Source organism: Anser brachyrhynchus, assembly GCF_964034855.1.
Source record: "Anser brachyrhynchus genome assembly, chromosome: 3".
Lineage (NCBI taxonomy): Eukaryota > Metazoa > Chordata > Aves > Anseriformes > Anatidae > Anser > Anser brachyrhynchus.
In genome coordinates, this window is record NC_137696.1 from 12763834 (window position 1) to 12785559 (window position 21726).

Genomic DNA, 21726 nt, shown 5'->3' on the forward strand with positions numbered 1-21726 from the left:
CCTAGCACTCCTCATCCAACCAAAACTACTAGCCTTCACCACAACCAACCCCCCATCAAATAAGACCTCCCTCACTACCAAACCCACACCATGATCCTGACCATGAACCTAAGCTTCTTTGACCAATTTTCCAGCCCCAATCTATTTGGCATCCCCTTAATCCTACTATCCCTACTCTTCCCAGCCCTACTATTCCCGTCCCCAAACAACCGATGAATCAACAACCGCCTTTCTACTATCCAAACATGACTCCTTCACCTAATCACAAAACAACTAATAGTCCCACTCAACAAAAATGGCCACAAATGAGCCATAATATTTACATCCCTAATAATCATACTTCTTACAATCAACCTTCTAGGCCTCCTTCCATATACATTCACCCCAACCACCCAACTATCTATGAACATAGCCCTAGCCTTCCCACTATGGCTCGCCACACTACTAACAGGCCTACGAAACCAACCATCAGCCTCTTTAGCCCACCTATTACCCGAAGGTACCCCTACACCCCTAATCCCCGCACTAATCCTGATCGAAACAACCAGCCTACTAATCCGCCCCCTAGCCCTCGGAGTCCGCCTTACAGCCAACCTTACAGCAGGACACTTACTCATCCAACTCATCTCTACAGCCTCCATTGCATTAATACCCACCCTTCCTGCAGTATCCATCCTAACAATAATCATCCTACTACTCCTAACCATCCTAGAAGTAGCAGTAGCCATAATCCAGGCCTACGTCTTCGTGCTCCTTCTAAGCCTATACTTACAAGAAAACATCTAATGGCACACCAAGCACACTCATACCACATAGTTGACCCAAGCCCTTGACCAATCTTCGGGGCAGCCGCCGCCCTACTCACAACCTCAGGATTAATCATGTGATTCCACTACAACTCATCCATACTACTAACCCTAGGCCTCATCTCAATACTCCTAGTAATACTCCAATGATGACGAGACATTGTACGAGAAAGCACCTTCCAAGGCCATCACACTCCCACAGTCCAAAAAGGCCTACGATACGGCATAATCCTTTTCATCACATCCGAAGCATTCTTCTTCTTAGGGTTCTTCTGAGCGTTCTTCCACTCGAGCCTGGCCCCAACCCCAGAACTAGGAGGCCAATGACCCCCAACAGGAATTAAACCACTCAACCCGATAGAAGTCCCCCTACTAAACACAGCCATCCTACTAGCCTCAGGCGTTACCGTAACGTGAGCCCACCACAGCATCACAGAAGGAAACCGAAAACATGCCATCCACGCCCTAACCCTAACGATCCTCTTGGGATTCTACTTCACAGCCCTACAAGCAATAGAATACCACGAAGCCCCATTCTCAATCGCCGATAGCGTCTACGGATCTACCTTCTTCGTTGCCACTGGATTCCACGGACTCCACGTAATCATCGGATCCTCCTTCCTGACCGTCTGCCTCTTCCGACTGATCAAGTTCCACTTTACATCAGACCACCACTTCGGATTCGAGGCAGCAGCCTGATACTGACACTTCGTAGACGTCATCTGACTATTCCTCTACATAACCATCTACTGATGAGGATCTTGCTCTTCTAGTATATTAATTACAATTGACTTCCAATCTCTAGAATCTGGTATAAACCCAGAGGAGAGCAATGAACGCACTCATGTTCATATTCGCCCTATCATCAATCCTAAGCGCCGCCCTAACCGCATTAAACTTCTGACTCGCCCAAATAAACCCCGACTCAGAGAAACTCTCACCGTACGAATGTGGATTCGACCCACTTGGATCTGCTCGATTACCATTCTCAGTCCGATTCTTCCTCAGTAGCCATCCTGTTCGTCCTATTCGACCTAGAAATCGCCCTCCTACTCCCCCTGCCATGAGCCGTCCAACTCCAATCCCCCCTAATGACCCTCACCTGAACTGTAGTGATCCTCCTTCTCCTAACACTCGGACTGGCCTACGAGTGAATTCAAGGGGGCCTAGAATGAGCAGAATAACAGAAAGTTAGTCTAACCAAAAAGATAGCTGGTTTCGACCCAGCAGATTACAGCCAACCCTGTAACTTTCTTATGTCGCCCCTACATTTAAGCTTCTACTCAGCCTTCATTTTCAGCGGACTAGGGCTAGCCTTCCACCGAACCCACCTAGTATCCGCCCTACTATGCCTTGAAAGCATAATATTATCGATATTCGTAGGCCTATCAATATGATCCATCGAAAACCAAGTCTCCTCATTCACCATGGTACCAATTCTCATGCTAACCTTCTCAGCGTGTGAGGCGGGCACAGGCCTGGCCATCCTAGTAGCCTCCACCCGCACACATGGCTCCGACCATCTACACAACCTAAACCTCCTGCAATGCTAAAAATCATCCTACCCACAATCATACTTCTTCCAACAGCCCTGCTGTCTCCACCAAAATTTCTATGGACTAACACCACCTTATACAGCCTCCTAATCGCTGCCCTAAGCCTACAGTGATTAATCCCAACCTACTACCCCTACAAATTTTTATCCAACTGAACAGGAATTGACCAAATCTCATCCCCCCTCCTAGTACTATCCTGCTGACTACTCCCACTCATAATCATAGCAAGCCAAAACCACCTGCAACAAGAACCCCTACAACGCAAACGAATCTTTATCTCAACCTTAGTCGCAGTCCAGCCATTCATTCTACTAGCCTTTTCCACCACAGAACTAGCACTATTTTACATCTCATTTGAAGCAACCCTCATTCCCACCCTAATCTTAATCACCCGATGGGGGAACCAACCAGAACGCCTAAGCGCTGGCATCTACCTGCTATTCTACACGCCAGTAAGCTCTCTACCCCTGCTAATCACAATCATACACCTATACGTGAAAATTGGCACCCTGCACCTGCCAACCCTACAACTAACCCACCCAACCCTATCCACCTCATGGACAGGAATACTATCAGGTCTAGCACTGCTCATAGCATTCATAGTAAAAGCCCCACTATACGGCCTACACCTCTGACTGCCAAAAGCCCACGTAGAAGCACCCATCGCAGGCTCAATACTCCTCGCCGCCCTACTACTAAAGCTAGGAGGATACGGAATTATACGAGTCACTCTATTTATGGGCCCACTGTCCAACCTCCTGCACTACCCCTTCCTAACCCTGGCCCTATGAGGCGCCCTAATGACTAGCTCAATCTGCCTACGACAGACAGACCTAAAATCACTAATCGCTTATTCATCCGTTAGCCACATAGGCCTAGTTATCGCCGCAGGAATAATCCAAACCCACTGATCATTCTCAGGGGCAATGATCCTAATAATTTCCCATGGACTAACTTCCTCCATACTATTCTGCCTAGCCAACACAAACTATGAACGTACGCACAGCCGAATTCTACTACTCACACGAGGCCTACAACCTCTCCTACCACTCATAGCTACCTGATGATTGCTGGCCAATCTAACAAACATAGCCTTACCCCCAACAACAAACCTCATAGCAGAGCTAACCATTATAATCACCTTATTCAACTGATCTGCCTTCACGATCATCCTAACAGGAATCGCAACCCTACTAACCGCCTCCTACACCTTATTCATACTACTAATGACCCAACGAGGCTCAATCCCCTCCCACATCACATCTATGCAAAACTCAACCACGCGAGAACACCTGCTCATAACACTCCACATTATCCCAATATTCCTCCTAATCCTCAAACCCGAACTGATCTCCGGAATCCCCTCATGCAAGTATAGTTTAAACCAAACATTAGACTGTGATTCTAAGAATAGAAGTTCAAACCTTCTTACCTGCCGAGGGGAGGGTTTAACCAACAAGAGCTGCTAACTCTTACATCTGAGCCTAAAACCTCAGCCCCCTTACTTTTAAAGGATAACAGCAATCCACTGGTCTTAGGAACCACCCATCTTGGTGCAAATCCAAGTAAAAGTAGTGAACCCCACACTACTAATCAACTCCCTCACACTACTCACGCTGACAATCCTCCTAACCCCAATCATCCTGCCATTTCTATTTAAAAACTTTAAAAACACCCCACAAGCCACCACCCGCGCTGTTAAAACCGCATTCCTAATTAGCCTAGCCCCTACAACCGCATTCATCTACTCGGGAGTAGAATCTGTCACCTGCCACTGGGAGTGAAAATTCATTATAAACTTTAAAATCCCCCTGAGCCTAAAAATAGACCAATACTCAATAACATTTCTTCCAATCGCCCTATTTGGAACATGATCAATCCTACAATTCGCCATATGATACATGGCCTCAGAGCCATACGTAACAAAACTTTTCACCTACCTACTGACATTCCTAGTCGCCATACTCCTCCTAACAACCGCAAACAACATATTCCTCCTATTCGTAGGCTGGGAAGGAGTACGAATCATGTCCTTCCTTCTCATCGGCTGATGACAAGGCCGAGCAGATGCCAACACCGCCGCCCTACGAGCCGTAATCTACAACCGAATCGGAGACATCGGACTGATCCTGAGCATAGCATGACTAGCTTCAACATTCAACACCTGAGAGATCCAACAAGCCGTACACCCCCACCAAACCCCAATCCTCCCCCTCATAGGATTAATCCTCGCAGCCGCAGGAAAATCCGCCCAATTTGGACTCCACCCATGACTGCCCGCAGCAATAGAAGGCCCCACCCCAGTATCAGCCCTACTGCACTCCAGTACCATAGTAGTAGCCGGAATCTTCCTGCTCATCCGCATGCACCCCCTGCTAGCCACCAACCAGACAGCCCTAACTGCCTGCCTATGCCTAGGTGCTCTATCAACCCTATTCGCTGCCACATGCACCCTAACCCAAAATGACATCAAAAAAATCATTGCTTTCTCAACATCCAGCCAACTAGGACTAATAATAGTCACTATCGGACTAAACCTCCCACAACTAGCCTTCCTACACATCTCAACCCATGCCTTCTTTAAAGCCATACTATTCCTATGCTCAGGGTCTATCATCCACAACCTAAACGGAGAACAAGATATCCGAAAGATAGGAGGCCTACAGAAAATACTCCCAGTCACTACTTCCTGCCTAACCATCGGAAACCTGGCGCTGATAGGAACCCCATTCCTAGCCGGATTCTACTCAAAAGACCTCATCATCGAAAGCTTAAACACATCATACCTAAATACTTGAGCCCTACTCCTAACCCTTATAGCCACAGCATTCACCGCAACCTACAGCATCCGCATAACCATCCTAGTCCAAGCTGGACAAACCCGAATCCCCCCAATAGTATCAATAAACGAAAACAACCCACTAATCACCGCCCCCCTAACCCGACTCGCCCTAGGCAGCATTACAGCAGGAATAATCATTACCTCTTTCATCACACCAACCAAAACCCCCCCAATAACCATACCCCTTATCACCAAAACTGCTGCCATCCTCATAACAATCCTAGGAATCATCCTAGCCCTAGAACTATCGAACATAACACACACCCTCACTCACCCCAAACCAAACCCCCTCATAAACTTCTCCTCTGCATTAGGGTACTTCAACCCCCTAGTACACCGATTCTTCTCCAAAAACCTACTAGAAAAGGGACAAAACATTGCCCTACACTTGATCGACCTCTCCTGACTCAAAAAAATAGGGCCAGAGGGCCTTGCTGAACTACAAGTAGCCGCAAGCAAAGCCGCAACCTCAATACACACAGGGCTAATTAAGGCCTACCTAGGATCCTTCGCCCTCTCCATCCTGGTAATAATCCTAATAACACACAGACTCACTAATGGCCTCTAACATCCGCAAATCCCATCCCCTACTAAAAATAATCAACAACTCCCTAATCGACCTACCTGCCCCCTCCAACATCTCTGCCTGATGAAACTTCGGCTCCCTTCTAGCCATCTGCTTAGCCACACAAATCCTAACAGGCCTGCTACTAGCCATACACTACACCGCAGACACTTCACTCGCCTTCTCCTCAGTAGCTCACACATGCCGAGACGTCCAGTACGGATGGCTCATCCGCAACCTCCACGCCAATGGTGCTTCGCTCTTCTTTATCTGCATCTACTTACACATCGGACGAGGCCTCTACTACGGCTCCTACCTATACAAAGAAACCTGAAACACAGGAGTAATCCTCCTACTCACCCTAATAGCAACTGCCTTCGTAGGGTATGTCCTACCATGAGGACAAATGTCATTCTGAGGGGCCACCGTAATCACCAACCTATTCTCAGCCATCCCGTACATTGGGCAAACTCTAGTAGAATGAGCCTGAGGAGGATTCTCAGTAGACAATCCAACCTTAACCCGATTCTTCGCCATCCACTTCCTACTGCCCTTCCTAATTGCAGGAATCACCCTAGTCCACCTAACCTTCCTACACGAATCAGGCTCAAATAACCCACTAGGAATCGTATCAGACTGCGACAAAATCCCATTCCACCCACACTTCTCCATGAAAGACAGCTTAGGGCTTACCCTAATAATCACCCCTCTAATAGCACTAGCCCTATTTTCACCGAACCTCCTGGTTCTTGGAATCCTAGTTGGGAGTGGTTGGCCACATGAGATGTACAGGATTTTTACCTGTGATTTAGTCTTGACAAGGCTATGTAATTGGTTTACTAACGTCTCATAAGAAAGAAGCATGAGCGGTTAATGCAGTTGGCTTGAAACCCATCCCCAGTGGTGCCAGTGCACTCTCTGCACTCACTGCACTGCATCCCCAGTGGTGCCAGTGCGCTCTCTGGAGTCACAGCACTGCATCCCCAGTGGTGCCAGTGCACTCTCTGGACTCACTGCACTGCATCCCCAGTGGTGCCAGTGCACTCTCTGGACTCACTGTAGTGCATCCCCAGTGGTGCCAGTGCTCTCTCTGGACTCACTGTACTGCATCCACAGTGGTGCCAGTGCACACGCTGGACTCACTGCAGTGCATCCCCAGTGGTGCCAGTGCACTCTCTGGACTCACTGCACTGCATCCCCAGTGGTGCCAGTGCACTCTCTGGACTCACTGCACTGCATCCCCAGTGGTGCCAGTGCACTCTCTGGACTCACTGCACTGCATCCCCAGTGGTGCCAGTGCACTCTCTGGACTCACTGAAGTGCATCCCCATTGGTGCCATTGCACTCTCTGCACTCACTGCACTGCATCCCCAGTGGTGCCAGTGCACTCACTGGACTGACTGCAGTGCATCCCCAATGGTGCCAGTGCGCTCTCCGGAGTCACAGCACTGCATCCCCAGTGGTGCCAGTGCACTCACTGGACACACTGTACTGCATTACAGGTGGTGCCAGTGCACTCTCTGCACTCACTGCACAGCATCCCCAGTGGTGCCAGTGCATTCACTGGACTCACTGGACTGCATCACCAGTGGTGCCAGTGCACTCTCTGGACTCACTGCACTGCATCCCCAGTGGTGCCAGTGCACTCTCTGGACTCACTGCACTGCATCCCCAGTGGTGCCAGTGCACTCTCTGGACTCACTGCAGTGCATCCCCAGTGGTGCCAGTGCAGTCTCTGGACTCACTGCACTGCATCCCCAGTGGTGCCAGTGCACTCTCTGGACTCACTGTAGTGCATCCCCAGTGGTGCCAGTGCACTCTCTGCACTCACTGCACAGCATCCCCAGTGGTGCCAGTGCAGTCTCTGGACTCACTGCAGTGCATCGCCAGTGGTGCCAGTGCACTCTCTCGAGTCACTGAAGTGCATCCCCAGTGGTGTCAGTGCACTCACTGGACTGACTGCACTGCATCCCCAGTGGTGCCAGTGCGCTCTCCGGAGTCACAGCACTGCATCCCCAGTGGTGCCAGTGCACTCACTGGACTCACTGTACTGCATCACAGGTGGTGCCAGTGCACTCTCTGGACTCACTACAGTGAATCCCCGGTGGTGCCAGTGCACTCTCTGCACTCACTGCACAGCATCCCCAGTGGTGCCAGTGCACTCACTGGACTCACTGGACTGCATCCCCAGTGGTGCCAGTGCACTCTCTGGACTCACTGAACTGCATCCCCAGTGGTGCCAGTGCACTCTCTGGACTCACTGCACTGCATCCCCAGTGGTGTCAGTGCACTCTCTGGACTCACTGCAGTGCATCCCCAGTGGTGCCAGTGCACTCTCTGGACTCACTGCAGTGCATCCCCAGTGGTGCCAGTGCACTCTCTGGACTCACTGCACTGCATCCCCAGTGGTGATGGTACAATCTCTGGACTCACTGTAGTGCATCCCCAGTGGTGCCAGTGCACTCTCTGGACTCACTGCAGTGCATCCCCGGTGGTGCCAGTGCACTCTCTGGACTCACTGCACTGCATTCCCAGTGGTGCCAGTGAAGTCTCTGGACTCACTGCACTGCATCCCCAGTGGTGCCAGTGCAATCTCTGGACTCACTGCAGTTCATCCCCAGTGGTGCCAGTGCACTCTCTGGACTCACTGCAGTGCATCCCCAGTGGTGCCAGTGCACTCTCTGGACTCACTGCACTGCATCCCCCGTGGTGCCAGTGCACTCTCTGGACTCACTGCAGTGCATCCCCAGTGGTGCCAGTGCACTCTCTGGACTCACTGCACTGCATCCCCAGTGGTGCCAGTGCACTCTCTGCACTCACTGCACTGCATTCCCGGTGGTGCCAGTGAAGTCTCTGGACTCACTGCACTGCATCCCCGGTGGTGCCAGTGCAATCTCTGGACTCACTGCAGTTCATCCCCAGTGGTGCCAGTGCACTCTCTGGACTCACTGCAGTGCATCCCCAGGGCAAAAGCGGGGATGTGAACATAAGACGAGAAGACCCTGTGGAACTTAAAAATCAACGACCACCGCGAATCCTCAATCAACCCCACTGGGGCCACTACCATCGCAGAGCCTGGTCGATATTTTTCGGTTGGGGCGACCTTGGAGGAGAACAAATCCTCCAAAAACAAGACCATACCTCTTTACCTAGAGCTACCCCTCAAAGTGCTAACAGTGACCAGACCCAATATAATTGATTAATGGACCAAGCTACCCCAGGGATAACAGCGCAATCCCCCTCAAGAGCCCATATCGACAGGGGGGTTTACGACCTCGATGTTGGATCAGGACATCCTAATGGTGCAGCCGCTATTAAGGGTTCGTTTGTTCAACGATTAACAGTCCTACGTGATCTGAGTTCAGACCGGAGCAATCCAGGTCGGTTTCTATCTATGACACACTCTCCCCAGTACGAAAGGACCGGGAAAGTGGGGCCAATACCACAAGCACGCCCCCCCCCTCTAAGCAGTGAAACCAACTAAACCGTGAAGAGGGCCTTCCCCCACCACTTTCAATCCTAGAAAAGGACCAGCTAGAGTGGCAGAGCCCGGCAAGTGCAGAAGGCTTAAGCCCTTTCCCCAGAGGTTCAAATCCTCTCCCTAGCTTCACCCATGATTCAAATAACAACACTAAGCTGCCTCATTATATCCCTCCTATACATCATCCCAATCCTGATTGCCGTAGCCTTCCTAACCCTAGTAGAACGGAAAATCCTAAGCTACATACAATCCCGCAAAGGCCCTAACGTTGTCGGGCCTTTTGGCCTACTTCAACCATTTGCGGACGGACTGAAACTATTTACCAAAGAGCCCATCCGACCCTCTACCTCTTCCCCACTTCTATTCATTCTGATACCAATACTAGCCCTTGTCCTAGCCCTCACCACTTGAGCACCACTACCACTCCCATTTCCTCTAGCAGATCTAAACCTCGGAGTTCTCTTCCTAATAGCCATGTCAAGCCTAGCCGTCTACTCAGTCCTATGATCAGGCTGAGCCTCGAACTCAAAATACGCACTAATCGGAGCCCTACGGGCAGTAGCACAGACCATTTCATACGAAGTGACACTGGCCATAATCCTGCTATCAATAATCATACTAAGCGGAAGCTACACACTCAGCTCCTTTGCCGTCGCACAGGAGCCTCTATACTTCATTTTCTCCTCATGACCCCTAGCAATAATATGATACGTATCCACCCTAGCAGAGACAAACCGAGCTCCTTTTGACCTCACAGAGGGTGAATCTGAGCTAGTCTCAGGGTTTAACGTTGAATACGCCGCAGGACCCTTCGCCTTATTCTTCCTAGCTGAATATGCGAACATTATGCTAATAAATACACTTACAGCCATCATATTCCTAAACCCAAGCGCCCTAGGGCCACCCACAGAACTATTCCCCGTCATCCTAGCCACAAAAGTCCTCCTACTATCTTCTGGTTTCTTATGGGTCCGAGCTTCATACCCACGATTCCGATATGACCAACTAATGCACCTACTATGAAAAAACTTCCTACCCCTCACACTAGCTCTGTGCCTCTGACACATCAGCATACCTATCTGCTATGCAGGCCTACCTCCTTACATAAGGAAATGTGCCTGAACTACAAAGGGTCACTATGATAAAGTGAACATAGAGGTATAACAGCCCTCTCATTTCCTGTTGACCTTAGAAAAGTAGGAATTGAACCCACACAAGAGAAATCAAAATTCTCCATACTTCCCTTATATTATTTTCTAGTAGAGTCAGCTAATCAAGCTATCGGGCCCATACCCCGAAAATGATGGTTTAACCCCCTCCTCTACTAATGAACCCTTACGCGACCCCAATCATAACCTTCAGCCTCATCTTGGGCACCACAATCACAATTTCCAGCAACCACTGAGTTCTGGCCTGGACAGGACTGGAGATCAACGCACTAGCCATCATTCCCCTAATTGCCAAATCCCACCACCCACGAGCTGTAGAAGCCGCAACGAAATACTTCCTAACCCAAGCAGCTGCTTCCGCCCTGGTCCTATTCTCTAGCATAACCAATGCCTGAGTCACCGGCCAATGAGACATCACACAAATAAACCACCCAACCTCCTGTCTACTACTGACAGCAGCAATCGCTATTAAACTGGGCCTAGTGCCATTTCACTTCTGATTCCCAGAAGTACTACAAGGATCGCCACTAATAACAGCCCTGCTACTCTCGACCCTCATAAAATTCCCCCCACTAACCCTGCTCCTACTAACATCCAAATCCCTTGACCCAGCTCTACTCACCGCCATGGCCCTAGCCTCAACAGCACTAGGAGGCTGAATAGGACTGAACCAAACACAAACACGCAAAATCCTAGCCTTCTCGTCCATCTCCCACTTAGGCTGAATCGCCATCATCCTAGTTTACAGCCCCAAATTGGCCTTACTTACCTCCTACCTATACACAATCATAACATCAGCCGTATTCCTAGCCCTTAACAAAATCAAAGCCCTTAACCTATCCATGATCACAACCTCATGAACAAAAACCCCAGTGCTAAACGCCACCCTAATACTAGTACTTTTATCCCTAGCAGGCCTCCCCCCATTAACAGGCTTTATACCAAAGTGACTTATCATCCAAGAACTAACTAAACAGGAAATAACACCAGCAGCCATGGCAATTGCCATGCTATCACTGCTCAGCCTCTTCTTCTACCTACGCCTCGCATACCACTCAACAATTACCCTTCCCCCCAACTCCTCTAACCACATAAAACAATGATACACTAGCAAAGCCCCAAGCACACCTACTGCGGTCCTTGCCTCACTATCAATCCTCTTACTTCCCCTGTCCCCAATAATACATGCCATTGTCTAGAAACTTAGGATAACACCCCAAACCGAAGGCCTTCAAAGCCTTAAATAAGAGTTAAACCCTCTTAGTTTCTGCACATTAAGACTTACAGAATATTAACCTGTATCTTCTGAATGCAAGTCAGACGCTTTAATTAAGCTAAAGCCTCCCTAGACAGATGGGCTTCGATCCCACAAAACTCTAGTTAACAGCTAAATGCCTAAACCAATTGGCTTCTGCCTACAAAGACCCTGACGCACCCTAGTGCGCATCGATGAGCTTGCAACTCAACATGAATTTCACTACAGAGCCGATAAGAAGAGGAATTAAACCTCTGTAAAAAGGACTACAGCCTAACGCTTCAACACTCAGCCATCTCACCCGTCACCTTCATCAACCGATGACTATTTTCCACTAACCATAAGGATATTGGCACCCTGTACCTCATCTTCGGGGCATGAGCAGGAATAGTCGGCACCGCACTCAGCCTATTAATCCGCGCAGAACTAGGACAACCAGGAACTCTCCTAGGCGACGACCAAATTTACAATGTAATCGTTACCGCTCACGCCTTTGTAATAAGCTTCTTTATAGTCATACCCATCATGATCGGAGGATTCGGCAACTGATTAGTCCCCCTCATAATCGGTGCCCCCGACATAGCATTCCCGCGAATAAACAACATAAGCTTTTGACTCCTCCCCCCATCATTCCTCCTCCTACTAGCCTCATCCACTGTAGAAGCTGGCGCCGGCACAGGCTGAACTGTCTACCCTCCCCTAGCAGGTGACCTTGCCCACGCCGGAGCTTCAGTAGACCTGGCTATCTTCTCACTCCACTTAGCCGGTATCTCCTCCATCCTTGGGGCCATCAACTTTATCACCACAGCCATCAACATAAAACCCCCCGCACTCTCACAATACCAAACCCCACTATTTGTCTGATCCGTACTAATTACCGCCATCCTACTCCTTCTATCACTCCCCGTACTCGCCGCCGGTATTACAATATTACTAACTGATCGAAACCTAAACACCACATTCTTCGACCCCGCTGGAGGAGGAGACCCAATCCTGTACCAACACCTATTCTGATTCTTCGGACACCCAGAAGTCTATATTCTGATCCTACCGGGGTTCGGAATCATCTCACACGTAGTCACGTACTACTCAGGCAAAAAGGAGCCCTTCGGCTACATGGGAATAGTCTGAGCCATACTATCCATCGGCTTCCTAGGATTCATCGTCTGAGCTCACCACATGTTTACAGTAGGAATAGACGTTGATACCCGAGCCTACTTTACATCAGCCACTATAATCATTGCCATCCCTACCGGAATCAAAGTATTTAGCTGACTAGCCACCCTGCACGGAGGAACAATCAAATGAGACCCCCCCAATACTATGAGCTCTAGGATTTATCTTCCTATTTACCATCGGAGGATTAACAGGAATCGTTCTTGCAAACTCTTCCCTAGACATCGCCCTGCACGACACGTACTACGTAGTTGCCCACTTCCACTACGTCCTATCCATAGGCGCCGTCTTTGCCATTCTAGCAGGATTTACTCACTGATTGCCACTACTCACTGGGTTTACCCTACACCAAACATGAGCAAAAGCCCACTTCGGGGTAATATTTACAGGAGTAAACCTAACGTTCTTCCCCCAGCACTTCCTAGGCCTAGCAGGAATACCCCGACGATACTCGGACTATCCCGACGCCTACACACTATGAAACACCATTTCCTCCATCGGCTCCCTAATCTCAATAGTAGCCGTAATCATACTAATATTCATCATCTGAGAAGCCTTTTCGGCCAAACGAAAAGTCCTACAACCAGAACTAACTACCACAAACGTTGAATGAATCCACGGCTGCCCTCCCCCATACCATACTTTCGAGGAACCGGCCTTCGTCCAAGTACAAGAAAGGAAGGAATCGAACCCTCACATGCTGGTTTCAAGCCAACTGCATTCACCGCTCATGCTTCTTTCTTATGAGACGTTAGTAAACCAATTACATAGCCTTGTCAAGACTAAATCACAGGTAAAAATCCTGTACATCTCATGTGGCCAACCACTCCCAACTAGGATTCCAAGACGCCTCATCACCCATCATAGAAGAACTCGTTGAATTCCACGACCACGCCCTAATCGTTGCCCTAGCTATCTGCAGCCTAGTTCTCTACCTTTTAGCCCACATACTAACAGAAAAACTCTCGTCCAATGCTGTAGACGCCCAAGAAGTAGAGCTGATCTGGACAATCCTACCTGCTATCGTCCTGGTACTCCTCGCCCTCCCATCCCTACAAATCCTCTACATAATGGACAAAATCGATGAACCAGACCTCACCCTAAAAGCCATCGACCACCAATGATACTGAAGCTACGAATACACAGACTTCAAAGACCTATCATTCGACTCCTACATAGTGCCCACCCCAGACTTACCCAACGGCCACTTCCGACTGCTAGAAGTTGACCACCGCGTAGTTATCCCAATAGAATCCCCCATCCGCGTGATCATTACTGCAGGAGACGTACTCCACTCCTGAGCAGTCCCAACGCTCGGAGTTAAAACAGACGCAATCCCAGGCCGACTAAACCAAACTTCATTCATTACCACCCGGCCTGGGATTTTTTACGGACAATGCTCAGAAATTTGCGGGGCTAATCACAGCTACATACCCATTGTAGTAGAATCAACCCCACTCCCACATTTCGAGGCCTGATCGTCCCTTCTATCATCATCCTAATCATTAAGAAGCTATGCAACAGCACTAGCCTTTTAAGCTAGCCAAAGAGGGACTTCCCCCTCCTTAATGATATGCCACAGCTTAACCCCGCACCATGATTTTCAATCATAATTATAACCTGATTAACCCTAGCACTCCTCATCCAACCAAAACTACTAGCCTTCACCACAACCAACCCCCCATCAAATAAGACCTCCCTCACTACCAAACCCACACCATGATCCTGACCATGAACCTAAGCTTCTTTGACCAATTTTCCAGCCCCAATCTATTTGGCATCCCCTTAATCCTACTATCCCTACTCTTCCCAGCCCTACTATTCCCGTCCCCAAACAACCGATGAATCAACAACCGCCTTTCTACTATCCAAACATGACTCCTTCACCTAATCACAAAACAACTAATAGTCCCACTCAACAAAAATGGCCACAAATGAGCCATAATATTTACATCCCTAATAATCATACTTCTTACAATCAACCTTCTAGGCCTCCTTCCATATACATTCACCCCAACCACCCAACTATCTATGAACATAGCCCTAGCCTTCCCACTATGGCTCGCCACACTACTAACAGGCCTACGAAACCAACCATCAGCCTCTTTAGCCCACCTATTACCCGAAGGTACCCCTACACCCCTAATCCCCGCACTAATCCTGATCGAAACAACCAGCCTACTAATCCGCCCCCTAGCCCTCGGAGTCCGCCTTACAGCCAACCTTACAGCAGGACACTTACTCATCCAACTCATCTCTACAGCCTCCATTGCATTAATACCCACCCTTCCTGCAGTATCCATCCTAACAATAATCATCCTACTACTCCTAACCATCCTAGAAGTAGCAGTAGCCATAATCCAGGCCTACGTCTTCGTGCTCCTTCTAAGCCTATACTTACAAGAAAACATCTAATGGCACACCAAGCACACTCATACCACATAGTTGACCCAAGCCCTTGACCAATCTTCGGGGCAGCCGCCGCCCTACTCACAACCTCAGGATTAATCATGTGATTCCACTACAACTCATCCATACTACTAACCCTAGGCCTCATCTCAATACTCCTAGTAATACTCCAATGATGACGAGACATTGTACGAGAAAGCACCTTCCAAGGCCATCACACTCCCACAGTCCAAAAAGGCCTACGATACGGCATAATCCTTTTCATCACATCCGAAGCATTCTTCTTCTTAGGGTTCTTCTGAGCGTTCTTCCACTCGAGCCTGGCCCCAACCCCAGAACTAGGAGGCCAATGACCCCCAACAGGAATTAAACCACTCAACCCGATAGAAGTCCCCCTACTAAACACAGCCATCCTACTAGCCTCAGGCGTTACCGTAACGTGAGCCCATCACAGCATCACAGAAGGAAACCGAAAACACGCCATCCACGCCCTAACCCTAACGATCCTCCTGGGATTCTACTTCACAGCCCTACAAGCAATAGAATACCACGAAGCCCCATTCTCAATCGCCGATAGCGTCTACGGATCTACCTTCTTCGTTGCCACTGGATTCCACGGACTCCACGTAATCATCGGATCCTCCTTCCTGACCGTCTGCCTCTTCCGACTGATCAAGTTCCACTTTACATCAGACCACCACTTCGGATTCGAGGCAGCAGCCTGATACTGACACTTCGTAGACGTCATCTGACTATTCCTCTACATAACCATCTACTGATGAGGATCTTGCTCTTCTAGTATATTAATTACAATTGACTTCCAATCTCTAGAATCTGGTATAAACCCAGAGGAGAGCAATGAACGCACTCATGTTCATATTCGCCCTATCATCAATCCTAAGCGCCGCCCTAACCGCATTAAACTTCTGACTCGCCCAAATAAACCCCGACTCAGAGAAACTCTCACCGTACGAATGTGGATTCGACCCACTTGGATCTGCTCGATTACCATTCTCAGTCCGATTCTTCCTCAGTAGCCATCCTGTTCGTCCTATTCGACCTAGAAATCGCCCTCCTACTCCCCCTGCCATGAGCCGTCCAACTCCAATCCCCCCTAATGACCCTCACCTGAACTGTAGTGATCCTCCTTCTCCTAACACTCGGACTGGCCTACGAGTGAATTCAAGGGGGCCTAGAATGAGCAGAATAACAGAAAGTTAGTCTAACCAAAAAGATAGCTGGTTTCGACCCAGCAGATTACAGCCAACCCTGTAACTTTCTTATGTCGCCCCTACATTTAAGCTTCTACTCAGCCTTCATTTTCAGCGGACTAGGGCTAGCCTTCCACCGAACCCACCTAGTATCCGCCCTACTATGCCTTGAAAGCATAATATTATCGATATTCGTAGGCCTATCAATATGATCCATCGAAAACCAAGTCTCCTCATTCACCATGGTACCAATTCTCATGCTAACCTTCTCAGCGTGTGAGGCGGGCACAGGCCTGGCCATCCTAGTAGCCTCCACCCGCACACATGGCTCCGACCATCTACACAACCTAAACCTCCTGCAATGCTAAAAATCATCCTACCCACAATCATACTTCTTCCAACAGCCCTGCTGTCTCCACCAAAATTTCTATGGACTAACACCACCTTATACAGCCTCCTAATCGCTGCCCTAAGCCTACAGTGATTAATCCCAACCTACTACCCCTACAAATTTTTATCCAACTGAACAGGAATTGACCAAATCTCATCCCCCCTCCTAGTACTATCCTGCTGACTACTCCCACTCATAATCATAGCAAGCCAAAACCACCTGCAACAAGAACCCCTACAACGCAAACGAATCTTTATCTCAACCTTAGTCGCAGTCCAGCCATTCATTCTACTAGCCTTTTCCACCACAGAACTAGCACTATTTTACATCTCATTTGAAGCAACCCTCATTCCCACCCTAATCTTAATCACCCGATGGGGGAACCAACCAGAACGCCTAAGCGCTGGCATCTACCTGCTATTCTACACGCCAGTAAGCTCTCTACCCCTGCTAATCACAATCTTACACCTATACGTGAAAATTGGCACCCTGCACCTGCCAACCCTACAACTAACCCACCCAACCCTATCCACCTCATGGACAGGAATACTATCAGGTCTAGCACTGCTCATAGCATTCATAGTAAAAGCCCCACTATACGGCCTACACCTCTGACTGCCAAAAGCCCACGTAGAAGCACCCATCGCAGGCTCAATACTCCTCGCCGCCCTACTACTAAAGCTAGGAGGATACGGAATTATACGAGTCACTCTATTTATGGGCCCACTGTCCAACCTCCTGCACTACCCCTTCCTAACCCTGGCCCTATGAGGCGCCCTAATGACTAGCTCAATCTGCCTACGACAGACAGACCTAAAATCACTAATCGCTTATTCATCCGTTAGCCACATAGGCCTAGTTATCGCCGCAGGAATAATCCAAACCCACTGATCATTCTCAGGGGCAATGATCCTAATAATTTCCCATGGACTAACTTCCTCCATACTATTCTGCCTAGCCAACACAAACTATGAACGTACGCACAGCCGAATTCTACTACTCACACGAGGCCTACAACCTCTCCTACCACTCATAGCTACCTGATGATTGCTGGCCAATCTAACAAACATAGCCTTACCCCCAACAACAAACCTCATAGCAGAGCTAACCATTATAATCACCTTATTCAACTGATCTGCCTTCACGATCATCCTAACAGGAATCGCAACCCTACTAACCGCCTCCTACACCTTATTCATACTACTAATGACCCAACGAGGCTCAATCCCCTCCCACATCACATCTATGCAAAACTCAACCACGCGAGAACACCTGCTCATAACACTCCACATTATCCCAATATTCCTCCTAATCCTCAAACCCGAACTGATCTCCGGAATCCCCTCATGCAAGTATAGTTTAAACCAAACATTAGACTGTGATTCTAAGAATAGAAGTTCAAACCTTCTTACCTGCCGAGGGGAGGGTTTAACCAACAAGAGCTGCTAACTCTTACATCTGAGCCTAAAACCTCAGCCCCCTTACTTTTAAAGGATAACAGCAATCCACTGGTCTTAGGAACCACCCATCTTGGTGCAAATCCAAGTAAAAGTAGTGAACCCCACACTACTAATCAACTCCCTCACACTACTCACGCTGACAATCCTCCTAACCCCAATCATCCTGCCATTTCTATTTAAAAACTTTAAAAACACCCCACAAGCCACCACCCGCGCTGTTAAAACCGCATTCCTAATTAGCCTAGCCCCTACAACCGCATTCATCTACTCGGGAGTAGAATCTGTCACCTGCCACTGGGAGTGAAAATTCATTATAAACTTTAAAATCCCCCTGAGCCTAAAAATAGACCAATACTCAATAACATTTCTTCCAATCGCCCTATTTGGAACATGATCAATCCTACAATTCGCCATATGATACATGGCCTCAGAGCCATACGTAACAAAATTTTTCACCTACCTACTGACATTCCTAGTCGCCATACTCCTCCTAACAACCGCAAACAACATATTCCTCCTATTCGTAGGCTGGGAAGGAGTACGAATCATGTCCTTCCTTCTCATCGGCTGATGACAAGGCCGAGCAGATGCCAACACCGCCGCCCTACGAGCCGTAATCTACAACCGAATCGGAGACATCGGACTGATCCTGAGCATAGCATGACTAGCTTCAACATTCAACACCTGAGAGATCCAACAAGCCGTACACCCCCACCAAACCCCAATCCTCCCCCTCATAGGATTAATCCTCGCAGCCGCAGGAAAATCCGCCCAATTTGGACTCCACCCATGACTGCCCGCAGCAATAGAAGGCCCCACCCCAGTATCAGCCCTACTGCACTCCAGTACCATAGTAGTAGCCGGAATCTTCCTGCTCATCCGCATGCACCCCCTGCTAGCCACCAACCAGACAGCCCTAACTGCCTGCCTATGCCTAGGTGCTCTATCAACCCTATTCGCTGCCACATGCGCCCTAACCCAAAATGACATCAAAAAAATCATTGCTTTCTCAACATCCAGCCAACTAGGACTAATAATAGTCACTATCGGACTAAACCTCCCACAACTAGCCTTCCTACACATCTCAACCCATGCCTTCTTTAAAGCCATACTATTCCTATGCTCAGGGTCTATCATCCACAACCTAAACGGAGAACAAGATATCCGAAAGATAGGAGGCCTACAGAAAATACTCCCAGTCACTACTTCCTGCCTAACCATCGGAAACCTGGCGCTGATAGGAACCCCATTCCTAGCCGGATTCTACTCAAAAGACCTCATCATCGAAAGCTTAAACACATCATACCTAAATACTTGAGCCCTACTCCTAACCCTTATAGCCACAGCATTCACCGCAACCTACAGCATCCGCATAACCATCCTAGTCCAAGCTGGACAAACCCGAATCCCCCCAATAGTATCAATAAACGAAAACAACCCACTAATCACCGCCCCCCTAACCCGACTCGCCCTAGGCAGCATTACAGCAGGAATAATCATTACCTCTTTCATCACACCAACCAAAACCCCCCCAATAACCATACCCCTTATCACCAAAACTGCTGCCATCCTCATAACAATCCTAGGAATCATCCTAGCCCTAGAACTATCGAACATAACACACACCCTCACTCACCCCAAACCAAACCCCCTCATAAACTTCTCCTCTGCATTAGGGTACTTCAACCCCCTAGTACACCGATTCTTCTCCAAAAACCTACTAGAAAAGGGACAAAACATTGCCCTACACTTGATCGACCTCTCCTGACTCAAAAAAATAGGGCCAGAGGGCCTTGCTGAACTACAAGTAGCCGCAAGCAAAGCCGCAACCTCAATACACACAGGGCTAATTAAGGCCTACCTAGGATCCTTCGCCCTCTCCATCCTGGTAATAATCCTAATAACACACAGACTCACTAATGGCCTCTAACATCCGCAAATCCCATCCCCTACTAAAAATAATCAACAACTCCCTAATCGACCTACCTGCCCCCTCCAACATCTCTGCCTGATGAAACTTCGGCTCCCTTCTAGCCATCTGCTTAGCCACACAAATCCTAACAGGCCTGCTACTAGCCATACACTACACCGCAGACACTTCACTCGCCTTCTCCTCAGTAGCTCACACATGCCGAGACGTCCAGTACGGATGGCTCATCCGCAACCTCCACGCCAATGGTGCTTCGCTCTTCTTTATCTGCATCTACTTACACATCGGACGAGGCCTCTACTACGGCTCCTACCTATACAAAGAAACCTGAAACACAGGAGTAATCCTCCTACTCACCCTAATAGCAACTGCCTTCGTAGGGTATGTCCTACCATGAGGATAAATGTCATTCTGAGGGGCCACCGTAATCACCAACCTATTCTCAGCCATCCCGTACATTGGGCAAACTCTAGTAGAATGAGCCTGAGGAGGATTCTCAGTAGACAATCCAACCTTAACCCGATTCTTCGCCATCCACTTCCTACTGCCCTTCCTAATTGCAGGAATCACCCTAGTCCACCTAACCTTCCTACACGAATCAGGCTCAAATAACCCACTAGGAATCGTATAAGACTGCGACAAAATCCCATTCCACCCACACTTCTCCATGAAAGACAGCTTAGGGCTTACCCTAATAATCACCCCTCTAATAGCACTAGCCCTATTTTCACCGAACCTCCTGGTTCTTGGAATCCTAGTTGGGAGTGGTTGGCCACATGAGATGTACAGGATTTTTACCTGTGATTTAGTCTTGACAAGGCTATGTAATTGGTTTACTAACGTCTCATAAGAAAGAAGCATGAGCGGTTAATGCAGTTGGCTTGAAACCCATCCCCAGTGGTGCCAGTGCACTCTCTGCACTCACTGCACTGCATCCCCAGTGGTGCCAGTGCGCTCTCTGGAGTCACAGCACTGCATCCCCAGTGGTGCCAGTGCACTCTCTGGACTCACTGCACTGCATCCCCAGTGGTGCCAGTGCACTCTCTGGACTCACTGTAGTGCATCCCCAGTGGTGCCAGTGCTCTCTCTGGACTCACTGTACTGCATCCACAGTGGTGCCAGTGCACACGCTGGACTCACTGCAGTGCATCCCCAGTGGTGCCAGTGCACTCTCTGGACTCACTGCACTGCATCCCCAGTGGTGCCAGTGCACTCTCTGGACTCACTGCAGGGCATCCCCAGTGGTGCCAGTGCACTCTCTGGACTCACTGCACTGCATCCCCAGTGGTGCCAGTGCACTCTCTGGACTCACTGAAGTGCATCCCCATTGGTGCCATTGCACTCTCTGCACTCACTGCACTGCATCCCCAGTGGTGCCAGTGCACTCACTGGACTGACTGCACTGCATCCCCAGTGGTGCCAGTGCGCTCTCCGGAGTCACAGCACTGCATCCCCAGTGGTGCCAGTGCACTCAC

The 21726-nt window shown here is 49.0% G+C and overlaps 1 long non-coding RNA gene across 1 annotated transcript; it reads right to left on the reverse strand.

Moving 5' to 3' along the window:
• Positions 1–245: 245 nt before the first annotated feature.
• On the reverse strand, positions 246–16015 carry LOC308191492. The gene is made up of 2 exons (XR_013948048.1): positions 14991–16015; positions 246–696 (listed from the first exon to the last, which is right to left on the reverse strand). It is a non-coding gene; the product is annotated as an uncharacterized lncRNA (long non-coding RNA).
• Positions 16016–21726: the final 5711 nt, after the last annotated feature.